We start from the raw sequence: 13,099 nt of genomic DNA on the forward strand, positions 1-13,099 counted from the left end.
TTTAATGATTTTTAATTTTGCAGCTTAGGATATTGATTTTAGAGAAAAACTTTTTAAAAGAAAATTTTAATAAATTAAAAAACCTACAACTTGAGGTACGGTAAGTTTAATTTGGTTAATTGGTTATTGCAAAACAGCCTGCGAAAAGTCCAAAATGGCCATTTTTTACAATTCCATTATTTATTGTACAAATAATTTTTTTATTTTTTAAAGCTTTAAAATGAAGATCTTTCAATTCCAAACATAAAAAAAATCGTAAAGACAGATTAACGTATTTGTTGCTTAGATATTATAAATTGTTTATCCCAAGAGGTCAAATGTCGAAGGCTATACCTTTTTGAAAAAAAAAAATCGTATAGAGTTGGTGAAACATCTAATCTCCTTCTTAAGAGTTATATTTTCATATTCTGATGTAAATAAATGCGTAAAACATTTTTAAACGTCTAACTTTTGGGTTTGAAAATAAGGGGGCAAATTTCGTTATAAACATTTAGAGCTGAAGCGGCCCTGTACATTCTATGAGTTTCTAACTTCAGTTTATTGTTGCTGAAGATAAAACGAAGATTTATAAAAAAAATAAAAAATTTCTACGACCAACTGAAGCCGAGATAATTTTTGGGTTTGAAAATAAGGGGGCAAATTTCGTTATAAACATTTAGAGCTGAAGCGGCCCTGTATATTCTATGAGTTTCTAACTTACAGATTATTGTTGCTAAAGACGAAACGAAGATTTATAAAAAAATTAGATTTATAAAAAAATTAAAATTTTTTACAACCAACTGAAGCCGAGATTTTTTTTTCTTAAATCATAGTGCCTTTATTTAAAAAATTAAGAAATTATTTTACAGTCATTGACTAAAGAAAGACTTGTATTATCTTAAAATAAAAATTATTATAAAATATAATTACATTTAATTATTAAAAATTATTTTTTAAATCGGTGCTTTTGCAAGCGGCCGAATTTTGCAAATCGCCCGGCTCGCTTCAAATCCGCGCGCTCGGAAAATTTTTACGTAACTTGTATTAAATTTTGTCAGAAAACAATTTAATAATATTACCATTATAGTATACAGTCTATTTACCACTGTATTTGTTTTTCTTAATAATCTTTTATATGTGAAATTTCATTTCGGAAGAAATAATATTACAAAAATATGATACATATAAATGAAATATATAACTATATTTTAAATTTTTTCATTGTTATATAAATATAATAATAATAATGTTACTTCTTACTATAATATACAATATAAAACTTTTTCTTCTTGTAGTGGCTATTCGTTTTGGATTTCACATATAACAGTTTACCAAGAAAAACAAATACAATGGTAAATAGACTGTATATTATAATGGTAATATTATTAAATTGTTTTCTGTCAAAATTTAATACAAGTTACGTAAAAATTTTCCGAGCGCGCGAATTTGAAGCGAGCCGGGCGATTTGCAAAATTCGGCCGCTTGCAAAAGCACCGATTTAAAAAATAATTTTTAATAATTAAATGTAATTATATTTTATAATCATTTTTATTTTAAGATAATACAAGTCTTTCTTTAGTCAATGACTGTAAAATAATTTCTTAATTGTTATAAATAAAGGCACTATGATTTAAGAAAAAAAAAATCTCGGCTTCAGTTGGTTGTAGAAAATTTTAATTTTTTTATAAATCTTTGTTTCGTCTTTAGCAACAATAATCTGTAAGTTAGAAACTCATAGAATATACAGGGCCGCTTCAGCTCTAAATGTTTATAACGAAATTTGCCCCCTTATTTTCAAACCCAAAAATTATCTCGGCTTCAGTTGGTCATAGAAATTTTTTATTTTTTTATAAATCTTCGTTTCGTCTTTAGCGAATAATAATAATAATATGTAAGTTAAAAACTTATAGGGTGTACAGGGCCGCTTCAGCTCTAAATGATTATAACGAAATTTGCCCCCTTATTTTCAAATCCAAAAATTAGAGGTTTAAAAATGTTTTACGCTTTTATTTACATCAGAATATGAAAATATAACTCTTTAGAAGGAGATTGGATGTTTCACCAACTTTCTATGATTTTTTTTCAAAAAGTTATAGCCTTCGATATTTGACCTCTTGGGATAAACAATTTAAAATATCTAAGCAACAAATTCGTTAATCTGGCTTTAAAATTTTTTTTATGTTTAGAATTGAAAGATCTTCATTTTAAAGCTTTAAAAAATAAAAAAATTATTTGTACAATAAATAATGCAATTGTAAAAAACGGCCATTTTGGACCTTTCGCAGGCTGTTTTGCAATAACCAATTAACGAAATTAAACTTACCATAGCTCAAATTGTAGGTTCTTTAATTTACTACAACTTTCTGTTAAAAAGATTTTCTCTAAAATCAATATCCTAAGCTACAAAATTAAAAATCCATAAAAATTGCAAATTTAACAAATGAAAATCGCAATTAAAAAAAAGCGCACAATATTTTTGGTTACATTTTAGTAGAAGTTATTCCTGGCATCGTCCTTTACAACACCTGATAGATTTCAAAAATTCCTGAATTATATCACGTTTTTTCACCCACAGCCTGGGGTAAAAATACAACAAAACATAGAGTAAGAAAACCTACATTAGGTGAATATTGATAGAAATTTTGATGGTAATCAAATTATGTAAATCAAAGCATTACATACTATTTTGGTAGTTTTTTTTAAATTTTCTAAATAGGTAGGTACCTACAGTTGAGTCTGCGAATCTTTACCCGTGCGTCATCATTTAAAGCATACGAAATAAGCCAATGATAAGTCGGAAATTGAAATTTACTAAACGCAACAGTAAGTGACAGTAAGTGAATTGCTGTTGCGTTTAGTAAATTTCAATTTCTAACTTATCATCGACTTATTTCGTATGCTTTAAATGATGACGCACGGGTAAAGATTCGCGGACTCAACTGTACCTATGTATTTTTTTATTAGGATACTGAAACATTTGCAATTATTAAGTACCTGTCGCTTTTAAAAACTATTTAAAAAGTCACTACAATTATAAACTTGCTTTCTTCTCTACCATCACAATAATAAAAACTTATATACACAACATTTGTTTATCCATAATCTCCATGTTGAACAATTATTGACAGTTAGTTTTAACACCCAATCAGATCCCGTATAACGTTTGAGCGACTAATAGGGCTTTTCATCGATTGACTTTTGTTTCGAGCTTCTGTCGTATGTTGTATAATCTGTGTATACGAATATTATATTATAGATTATACAACATATAACAGAAGCTTGAAACAAATGACTGTGAATGAAAAGCCCTATACCATACTGTAGGTGTGCGCATGCGCCCAGGAAAATAAAAATTTACCCTCGTGCCTAAAGAAGTATAACTTCAAAAATATAAAATTAGAAATGCCGATTAGGTACTTAAAATATCTGTACTTACCGTAGGCTACTTTCATGCCTGATTACTTTATAAGAAGGATAGAGATTGGTAAAGAAAATCTCATAATTAAACACAATTCTTACTTTATTGAAACAAATAAAAGTTTAGCAAAGTTATTATCACAAAAAAATCTTTAATCATTTTAATAATTGGCGAGAAAACGTAAGAGTTCAACGCAAGTACCTTGTTGTGTACTTAATCCGTAGGTGATCCATAGTCCATCCATGCGGCAGTTAAGGTGTTAACTATTGTCCTGATGTTACGGCACATTTGTTGTCACGGCACATAACGACACTCATTTTGACATATAAAGTACAGCTATTAATTATATTAGAGATGAAATTCCATTGTTCGTTTATTATGTGCAACACTTGGATACTATTATTATTATTGTTATTAATTAAACTTAATTAAAAGAAACGAAGAACTTTTCGACAAAAGAAAACAAATGGATCAGTTTAATCCATTACTAGAAACACAAAATACGGTCGAGAATTTACACTCTACGACCACGGCAGCCCCTTTGTCGTGTTCATATTAACAATGATATATCGAACCTATCTCCAAAGTCAACATTGGACCAAGAAACAAATTCGACATAACATCACCAACACCAACACGGCGAGCATGAGACTTTATGTGGGTCCTTATATCCTACTCCTCTGCATTCTCCAGGCATACGGTACACTATCAGTAAAAAGGAATAAATTTCGGTATAAATGCTTTATTTTCTCACTTCTTTTCTTATAATTTAGGATCTACATCATTGTGAAGTTATTATGAAGTTAATTTATATAAAAAAAAACTGTCTCTGCTGACAGGCAAATATAAGATTCTAAAGAAGACTTAACTTGTGGTGTGAGGGCTTCTTCCTCATGATCTTCTTCGGGAGGCGTCAGGTTTTGATGTACTGGTCTGATGTACTGGTGGATCGGTTGTTGCCTCCGGAGTTGCCTAAATGTTCGTCGAACCCATGGGTCTTGAGGAGCTGCTATTTACCATTTACTTGTACTTTCTGGGGGGGCATTATATATCCTCTGGGCCAAAACAGATGGTGTAAAAACTAGGGCCACGCCCTTCTCCTGGGTGCCTAGAAGAGAAAACAAGATGTAGACAACCCGCAGCATAAATTTATGAAGGGCCCCACCACCCAAGTCAACAAAACCCCAATATTCCCCACCAGCAGCACAGAAAATCTTGGAAGTGACTTTTAAACCAAACAGTAGACCCCAAATGTTCTAATGTGAACACCCCAATTAAAGAATACAATAAAATAAATGAACAAAAATAAATTAATTTAATCCCACATATTTCTATAAAATTAACGTAATAAATTAAACTTGAAAATAATTGATATTTAACACCACTGCTGATGCTAATGAATTAGCATTCACGGAAAATAAGTAAATAAATACCCCAAAATTATTTTCTTATTGGATGAATCAAATTTACAATACAAATACGTAAAAATATAAATATATCCTGCAAATTCGAGTTAGTCAATTAACAAAAAAAATATTATCGGAAAAGTAAATGATAAAACCCAAAAACAACTTACCAATTAGGTCTGTAGCGCTCGCTGCTACCTACTTGGCGAAGAATATAAAAATCAGCCGGAAAGGCACCAGCATGGTATTTATAAAGGTAAAAGAAATTAATTGAAGGTCAGGATTAGCTGATAACGAAAAAGACATTCTCATTGAAATTGACAAAGTTGAACGTTTTAAAATTACAAAAAATTAATGGCTTGATAAATAATTTTGCTTCGAAATAAAATATTTAGAAAGAACGAAAACTGGAAATAATTAAACTGTTTAAAATGAAAATGGCAATAATATTTTCTCAATAAATATTATTCGAGATGATGGAAATAACTTTTCTAATTTAAATCAGGCATCACTAATTTCATTATTGAATTGAAAATGGATATACAGGGTGCACGAAAAGAATATAAATGGACCGACTAATAAATATTTGCTACAAATGAAAATCAACAGCTACCTGAGAGGACCTCTAAATGCAGAGTGGGTCTTATTAAAATAAATTCTACAAAGTAGCGGGTTTGCACGCTACACACCCCCCATCTCGAAAAAAAATTTCAAGTGTTGGAAATTTTTTAATATAACAAATAAAAAGACGGAAGAAAATAAGGAAAGAAGAAAGCAAAGTAAGTGAAAACAACATCAATGGAGGAAGAAAGAGAACAAAAAAAATGAAGTAATATATTAGAAGAAGATTCAAAATTCTTATATAATCATATAAAATTAACAAAAAGAAGAAAAAAATCACGACTAACTCTATCTTTCAAATACACTACTTATTTGCAGCAATATCAAGTTATGTAAAAAAAATGTAACATGATTCACCAATAAGCAAATACAAGAGAACATATAATATAGTATAAATTGCAATAGTAAACCCAAAAAAAATCAAAATTTTTAACTAATATTCACTACATAAGTATATGTATCTATCGCTAACCTAACGCGATGTAGAATTACCATACAATTATTAAAAAATATATATATATATATATTTTCACCATGCACTAAAGCAACTCGACTCTAAAAAAGAAATTTGACCATCATTACTATATAATGGCAAATTTCCAAATAATATTCAAATGAATAAGTAACATAATTTAAATAGGTAAGTTCTCTATCTTACTCTATTTAAAGAACAGGCCTATTTAGTCCATAGACTAAAGCCTCAGGGAAACATAAATGATACATATAGTATCTAATTATGCTATAGGGTAGCATTTTAGTCCACCCTCAAGGGTAAATTAATGTTCCTAACAAGGATACATCAAATAAAAGTGTCCAACGACCACTTTTTATAATATAAACTGTCACAACCGTCAAAAATCTAAGGATTCTCTACAGAAATCCTAAAATTTATTCTTTTGATCAATATTTACATCAAAAGATATTATCCTACACAGTAGGTAAGCTTAAAATTCAAAACTAACTGAACTGGTAAAGGTAAGCATATATAAATATAAATAAACTGGTACCCATTATAATACCAGTACAGAATATTGTATTAAATTTATAGGTTTAGAACTTATTTCTAATCATGTCAAAAATTGGAATATCTAACACTAAACACGTGAGAGAACAAAAACAATAATGAAATCAACAAATTACCGATTTAGCAAACCTCGCTCTGAAATATATGTCTTGATGAGTACGTTTTGTTATTTAAAAATATTTAAAAAAAATATTTTAGTTTTGGTGTCCAGATGGAAAGCCAACAAAGTGGATAAAGCTCATAAATTCTAGAGACAAAACTAGTATCAACAAGAAGCCAGGCGCCAGCATTTAGATGAAAATGAAAAAGTAGTAAGCAAGATTACAAGTATACAAAAATTCGCAAAAAAAATTTAAAGCATATTAATTCCTCTAAGGAGTAAACGTGATTACGCAAGAAGAAAACTATAGCATAATGCACTGAAAATCCAAAAGAATAATACGCAAGAGGGTGTATAGTTTTAGCAAAAACCAACAAAAGTAACTCCAAAACGCCATGAAATTACACTCAGAGTTCTCAATCGAGTATAGCATAATAACATTTGAGTTTCAGAAAGAAAGAGAAAAAAAATTTTACGCAACAACACATCACTGGCCTAAGCACAGCGAAAAAAATTATATAGTGGAAAAAACAACCACTAAAAATACCGCGAGTTAAACATAACCGCCAACAAAAGCGTAAAATATATATTAAACTAAAATGGCCATAATTTAAAAAAAACTAAAGCATAATAGCATGTAAGCTATGCTTATATGGGTACTAATCAAAACTATCCAAGTGTATACTGAATATCAAAGTACCTACTAGGCGAAAACTACAAGAAAATGCAACTACGAGAACAAATCAAACTAAATACAAATTTATAATTTCAAGCAAGATTGATGAAATCAAAGAAACACAGAGTAATTGGCAAAATGTTAATTCACACAAAAAATTAAGTTACCGAACTATCATCATCAGAGTTGGTAACATCTAACTTGATATCTCTCACATGAAAGTTTCCAAGATCTACACCATTAACATCTTTAAGGTTGTAGACTAATGGAGAAATCACTTTATTTATAATACAAGGTACAAATTTAGGAGCTAACTTAGCTGAGAAATTGTCAACAGCTTTAGACTAAACAAAATTCTTTTTCCAAACTCTATCACCCAGATGAAATTGTACATCTCTTTTCCGGAGATTGTAACGCTTAGAATTTTCGACATGAGCCTGACGTAACCTTTTCTGAACCTCCGAAAAGAGAGGAGACAACTCGTCGGCAGGCCTAGGAGTAAATAACTCGTTGTTAATTTTTAAAGTATTATCCGCTCTTTCCTCAATGATACCAAAAAAGGATCCGTCAGTAGGGATGTTTCTGGCGAAGGTCAGAAAAGATGGAGAAAACTTCGTAACTTCATGTTTGGCAAGACGGATTGCCTGGGCTATTTTGAATATTTCTTTATCCCATTCTTTGTGATCATCATGGATAAAAGAACGAATAGCTGTAACAATGGTTTTATTTACCCTTTCAGTAGGATTTATCTCAGGAAAATACCTAGCGTTATACCAGATCTTTTGAACATTATATTTGGACATAAGGTCTTTAAAGTCTTTGGAAATAAATTGTGGACCATTGTCAACTGCAAAAATTTGAGGGACGCCAAAAATGAGAAAAACTTGGTTTTCTATGAACTTGACAATACCCTTAGATGTTGCTGAAGACATGGGATGTACAAATACAAACTTGGTAAACCAATCTACAACCACTAAAAGGTATCGGTTACCATTTTTCGACCTTGGATACGGTCCTAACAAGTCAGCAGACAAAAATTGAAACGGGAAATTAATGTCTCGATATTTTCCAATTTTCCCAGCAGGCGAAAGATTAGAAGACTTCGACTGGCAACAAGTTTTGCATTTAGAAATATACCTGATGACATAAGCTCTCATTTTAGGCCAGTAGTACAGTTCAGAAACTCTAGCTAAGGTTTTAGAAATGCCTAAGTGTGCAGCTGTAGGCTCATCATGATACATTCTGAGAATATCTTTCCTGTGAGATGTGGGAACAAAAATTTTCCATTCCGGAGAAGAATCTGAGAACTTAGAGTTTGAAAAAACATGTTTGTAAATAATATTATCTTGCACTTTAAACGAAGGATACAAGTCGGGATTACTAATAATTTTATTTAATAATGAACTATACCAAGCATCTGCCTTTTAGCTATTTAAATTAAGAATTGCAATATTTGAAGACGTTTCAGGAATCCGTGATAAGGAATCAGCCACTATATTTAATGATCCACTACGATGAACCACATCAAATTTATGTGACGAAAATTTCATAACCCATCTAGCCAAACGTGGGGAGGGATTTTTCATTGTAAAAAGCCATTGGAGAGAACTGTGGTCTGAAATCACCGTAAATTCAGTACCCTCAATATAACCTCTGAACTTTTCAATAGATAGAAGAATTGCAAGGAGTTCTTTTTCTGTAGTGCTATACTTACGTTGACACTTATTCAATGTTTTGCTAAAATAAGCAATTGGATGTTCAAAACCATCTTCTTTTTGAAAAAGTACACCTCCAACACCTAAATCGCTAGCATCACAGGCTAGAAAAAATTTCTTGCTAAAATCTGGGCTTGCAAGAATCGGAGCAGTGGTTAGAAGATTTTTAACCTTGGCAAAGGCTTCATCAGCTTGACAATTCCACGAAATGGGTTGACCTTTCTTTTTACCCTTTAAAAGATCTGAAATCGGAGCACAAACTGTACTAAAGTTGGGAAGAAAACGACGATAATAACCTATCAAACCAATGAGACGACGGATTTGAGTAGAAGTTTTAGGAACGGGGTACTCAAGAATGGATTGGATTTTTTCGGGATCAGTTCGAAGACCATTTTCATCAACTATAAAATCAAGAAACTTTAAAGAAGACCTACAGAACTGGGATTTCTCAAAATTAATAGTCAAATTGGCAGATTTGAGTTGCCTAAAAAGGGACGAAAGAACCTCCATGTGGGTTTTGAAATCTGGAGTAACCACTATAATGTCATCAATGTAATAGAACACATATGGATCCAATTTGGGACCTATTACATTGTCCATTATCCTACACATGGCTTGAGCACTATTGTTTAGACCAAAAGGAAGTACATTAAAACAAAATACACCGCGATTTGGAATAGCAAAAGCTGTCTTAATTTTTGACGATTCATCTAAAGGGATTTGGTAAAAAGCATGACGTAAATCAATCGAAAAAATGTACTTTGCATCTCTAACTTTAGAAATGATAGAGTCAATGAGAGGCATTGGATAACTATCTGGAACTGTCACCGAATTTAACTTTCTACCATCGAAACAAATTCTATGCGTGTTGTCCTTCTTTTTAACAAGGCACAAAGGATTTAGCCAAGGAGTGGGAATATTTAAAGGTTGAACGACTTTAAGTTGTATCAGCTCGTCGATACCAGCATTAAGGATTTTCATCATTGCCGGAGACAATGGGTACTGCCGTTGTTTTATCGGTTTCGCATCACCTGTGTCAATATGATGAGTATAGAGACTGGTGCGACCAATTGCATCCGTAGGGGCTATTTCTTTATAAAGCTGTACCATGGAATCAAGTTGTGCTGACTGTGAAGAAGAAAGACTCAGCCTATCTATTATAGTATTTACTACACAAGTGGAAAGTTCAGCAGAATTAAATGAAAATTTTGCAAAGTCAATCTTAAGTTCAAATTTTGAAATAAAATCCATGCCTAAAATTAGCTTATGGGAAATAGAAGGAACAACTAAAAATTTCAAAGTGTGGACAGTACCTAACAAATTCACTGGTAATTCCACAAAACCAATTGTATTTTGAATACTACCATCAGCAGTAGTCAACTGAATGCAAACGTCATAATTTAATTGTAAGTTAAATTTTTTTAGTAAGTACAAACAAGGAGAACCAATAATAGAAGCATTGCTACCACTGTCTATCAGTGCTGAAACATTCTCATCATGGATAGCAATCGTAATGTAAGGACGGTTATCAGATTCGTGAACATCCAATAATGGATAAGCATGTATATGATTTGAAAAATTTTCTTCAACAGAAAACTGTAGCCCTAAAATTTCATCAGAATTTTTGTTTACCGAAGGAGCAGTTGGAATTGAAGAAAAAGAAGAAGAAGAAGAGACGGAGGCATGAGAAATTGAGTCCTTTTCCTTGAAATTTGTTTTAGAATTTGTAAGAGGGCGAGAAGAAGAAGAAAAAGAAGACGGTGATGATGATGATTCATCTGAGATTATTTCACAAGTGGAAAGGGGACGGGAAGAAGAAGAATACTTCGAAGAACGACTATGGCTAAAACAAATTGAATTTATATCTGCAGAAAATTTATCACCATGAATATCGTTTTTAAAATTATTTTCCATATTATTATTTCGAAATTGAGAAACCTTAGTCGAGCGTTTATTTTTGGAAAAATGACTATTTCCACCATAAAAAGAATTTTGGGAAGTCGAAGTGTTAGAAAACCTACAAGAACGCTTATTACTTCCATTGCCAAAGTTAACAATAGCACATTTACCTTGTGATTTTTCATCATCGGGAAAATTAGAAGAATGAGAATTATCACAATCAGACATAAAATAATTCAAATTGGAACTACCAAACGAGTACGGGGTGTAAATACTATCAGTACTATAATTTCCATAAATATTATTTGAACTGTTACACTTTGAAAGATTATGTTCAGCAACTTCACTACATACAGAGACTTGGTCATTAACGCAAAAGTTCTTATTATTCGAAAAATTAAAATTGCAATTATTATGCACACCATTATTAGTTACCTTACCATATGTATCCGACACATGGTAAAAATCATTATTTCCTGAAAACTCAGTACAATTAACACCGGAATTTTCCGGAATACCAAAATTAGCATGGGTCATCAATTTCGGGACATTCCTGGAGCGTCGTTGTTTGCACCAGGGCTCGCGTTTTTTGAACATTTCGGGCAGCTATTAATGGAGACTTCGCTTCTACCACACCCAACACAAAACAAATTTTTGGGCCGTCTGCACTGGCGAAATGAGTGACCCTTTAACCTGCAATTCCAGCATGACAACCTGGAATTCCTCGACTCTCTATTCCGGAAACTTGCACTCGCAGCTGGATCCGCTGTGATTTCTAACGCACCATCAATCTTCCTACATAGCGAAGCTAACTCTTTTACAGAGCAAACTTCGTGCAAAACTAACGCCCTTATAAAATCAGGCAATAACCCCCGCCTAATTTCGGCCACAATCTCCTCCTCAGGAATTTTTGTGGGAAGACGATGAAACAGTGACCCAAAATTTGCAATAAATTGCGAAACAGGCTCTCCAAACTGTTGTTTTGTCGACCTGATTTTGTCCCAAAGATTCCTTTCATAATCCACAGGGAGATACGTCTCTTTCAAGGCACTGACTAAATCAGCCCATGAAGTGAAAGACTCACGCACAAAATGGTTGTGCCACCAGGTAAACGCTGGTCCCTCAAAAAGGTCTGATGCTGACAAAAACAAATCCTGATCCGAGCAGTTTCGCGAAACCTTTAATGTTTCCAATTTTTCGAGGAAACCAACCAAATTTTCCCTACCGGTAAACTTCTGTAGATCCCATTTGTAAACAGGAACTAATTTTGGGACTCCTACCTGTGGTAACCTAATAGGCGAAGCAATTGGTGTAGAGGCTGGTGCCTCTGCAATATCATCCTGCTGAGGTGTTACTTTCTCCTCCAATACCCCTTCTAACATTGACAACTTCGTCGTGAGTTCCTTTTTACTTTTTTGTTCCTGCTCCGTATTTGTTTCCATACGTCGCAGGCGGTTGGCAACATGACTTAGACGATCAATAAGTGTCTTATACTGTGACGACTTGTGGCTACCAACGAAAGTCTGAACAATTTCAGTAATATTTTGGACAGATTCTGAAGTTTGTTTGAAATTTTCAGCAAAATCTATGTCCACGCTAATAGAAGAAGTGCTTCGATTTGAAGACTCTTGAGTAAGAAGGCCACGTAACAGTTGTCTTCTCTCTTCCGCAGTTTTGGGGACATCTTGACCTCTAATTGAAATTTCGTACGCTAACTCACTGGACTTAAGATGGTTCGGGTTGAAAGACAAAGGCATTGTGAAAAATTTGGGAAGAAAAAACAACCAGCAAAAGAAAAACTCAATTAGTGGCAAAAAAAAAGACGACTGAACTAACCCCAGTAACACATATACGTATGTTATGATCAATATATGAAAGTAAATAAATTACTGAGTTAATATCAAATCATTAAAAATTAAAATAATGTAAATATCCATAATATGCAACTCAGTTGTATCAGCAAGAGACAAATTACTGACTAATTATGAATTATCTTGTAAGCAAAAAAAAAAGAAGTGAGAGGTTATAAAACAAATATACTAAAATTCACCCAATACTAACAGTGCAAAATATACCAAAGAAAACAGAGAGCAGAACCCAGTTGAGGCGCCAATTTTGTCGTGTTCATATTAACAATGATATATCGAACCTATCTCCAAAGTCAACATTGGACCAAGAAACAAATTCGACATAACATCACCAACACCAACACGGCGAGCATGAGACTTTATGTGGGTCCTTATATCCTACTCCTCTGCATT

General features: G+C 32.5%; 1 protein-coding gene across 1 annotated transcript in view; it reads left to right on the forward strand.

Moving 5' to 3' along the window:
* The window catches only part of LOC126881302 (27 kDa glycoprotein-like), a 55,873-nt gene that overhangs the window by 23,631 nt on the left and 19,143 nt on the right, over positions 1–13,099 (forward strand). The gene's annotated exons all lie outside the window — the stretch shown is intronic.

Source organism: Diabrotica virgifera, chromosome 3, assembly GCF_917563875.1.
Source record: "Diabrotica virgifera virgifera chromosome 3, PGI_DIABVI_V3a".
Lineage (NCBI taxonomy): Eukaryota > Metazoa > Arthropoda > Insecta > Coleoptera > Chrysomelidae > Diabrotica > Diabrotica virgifera.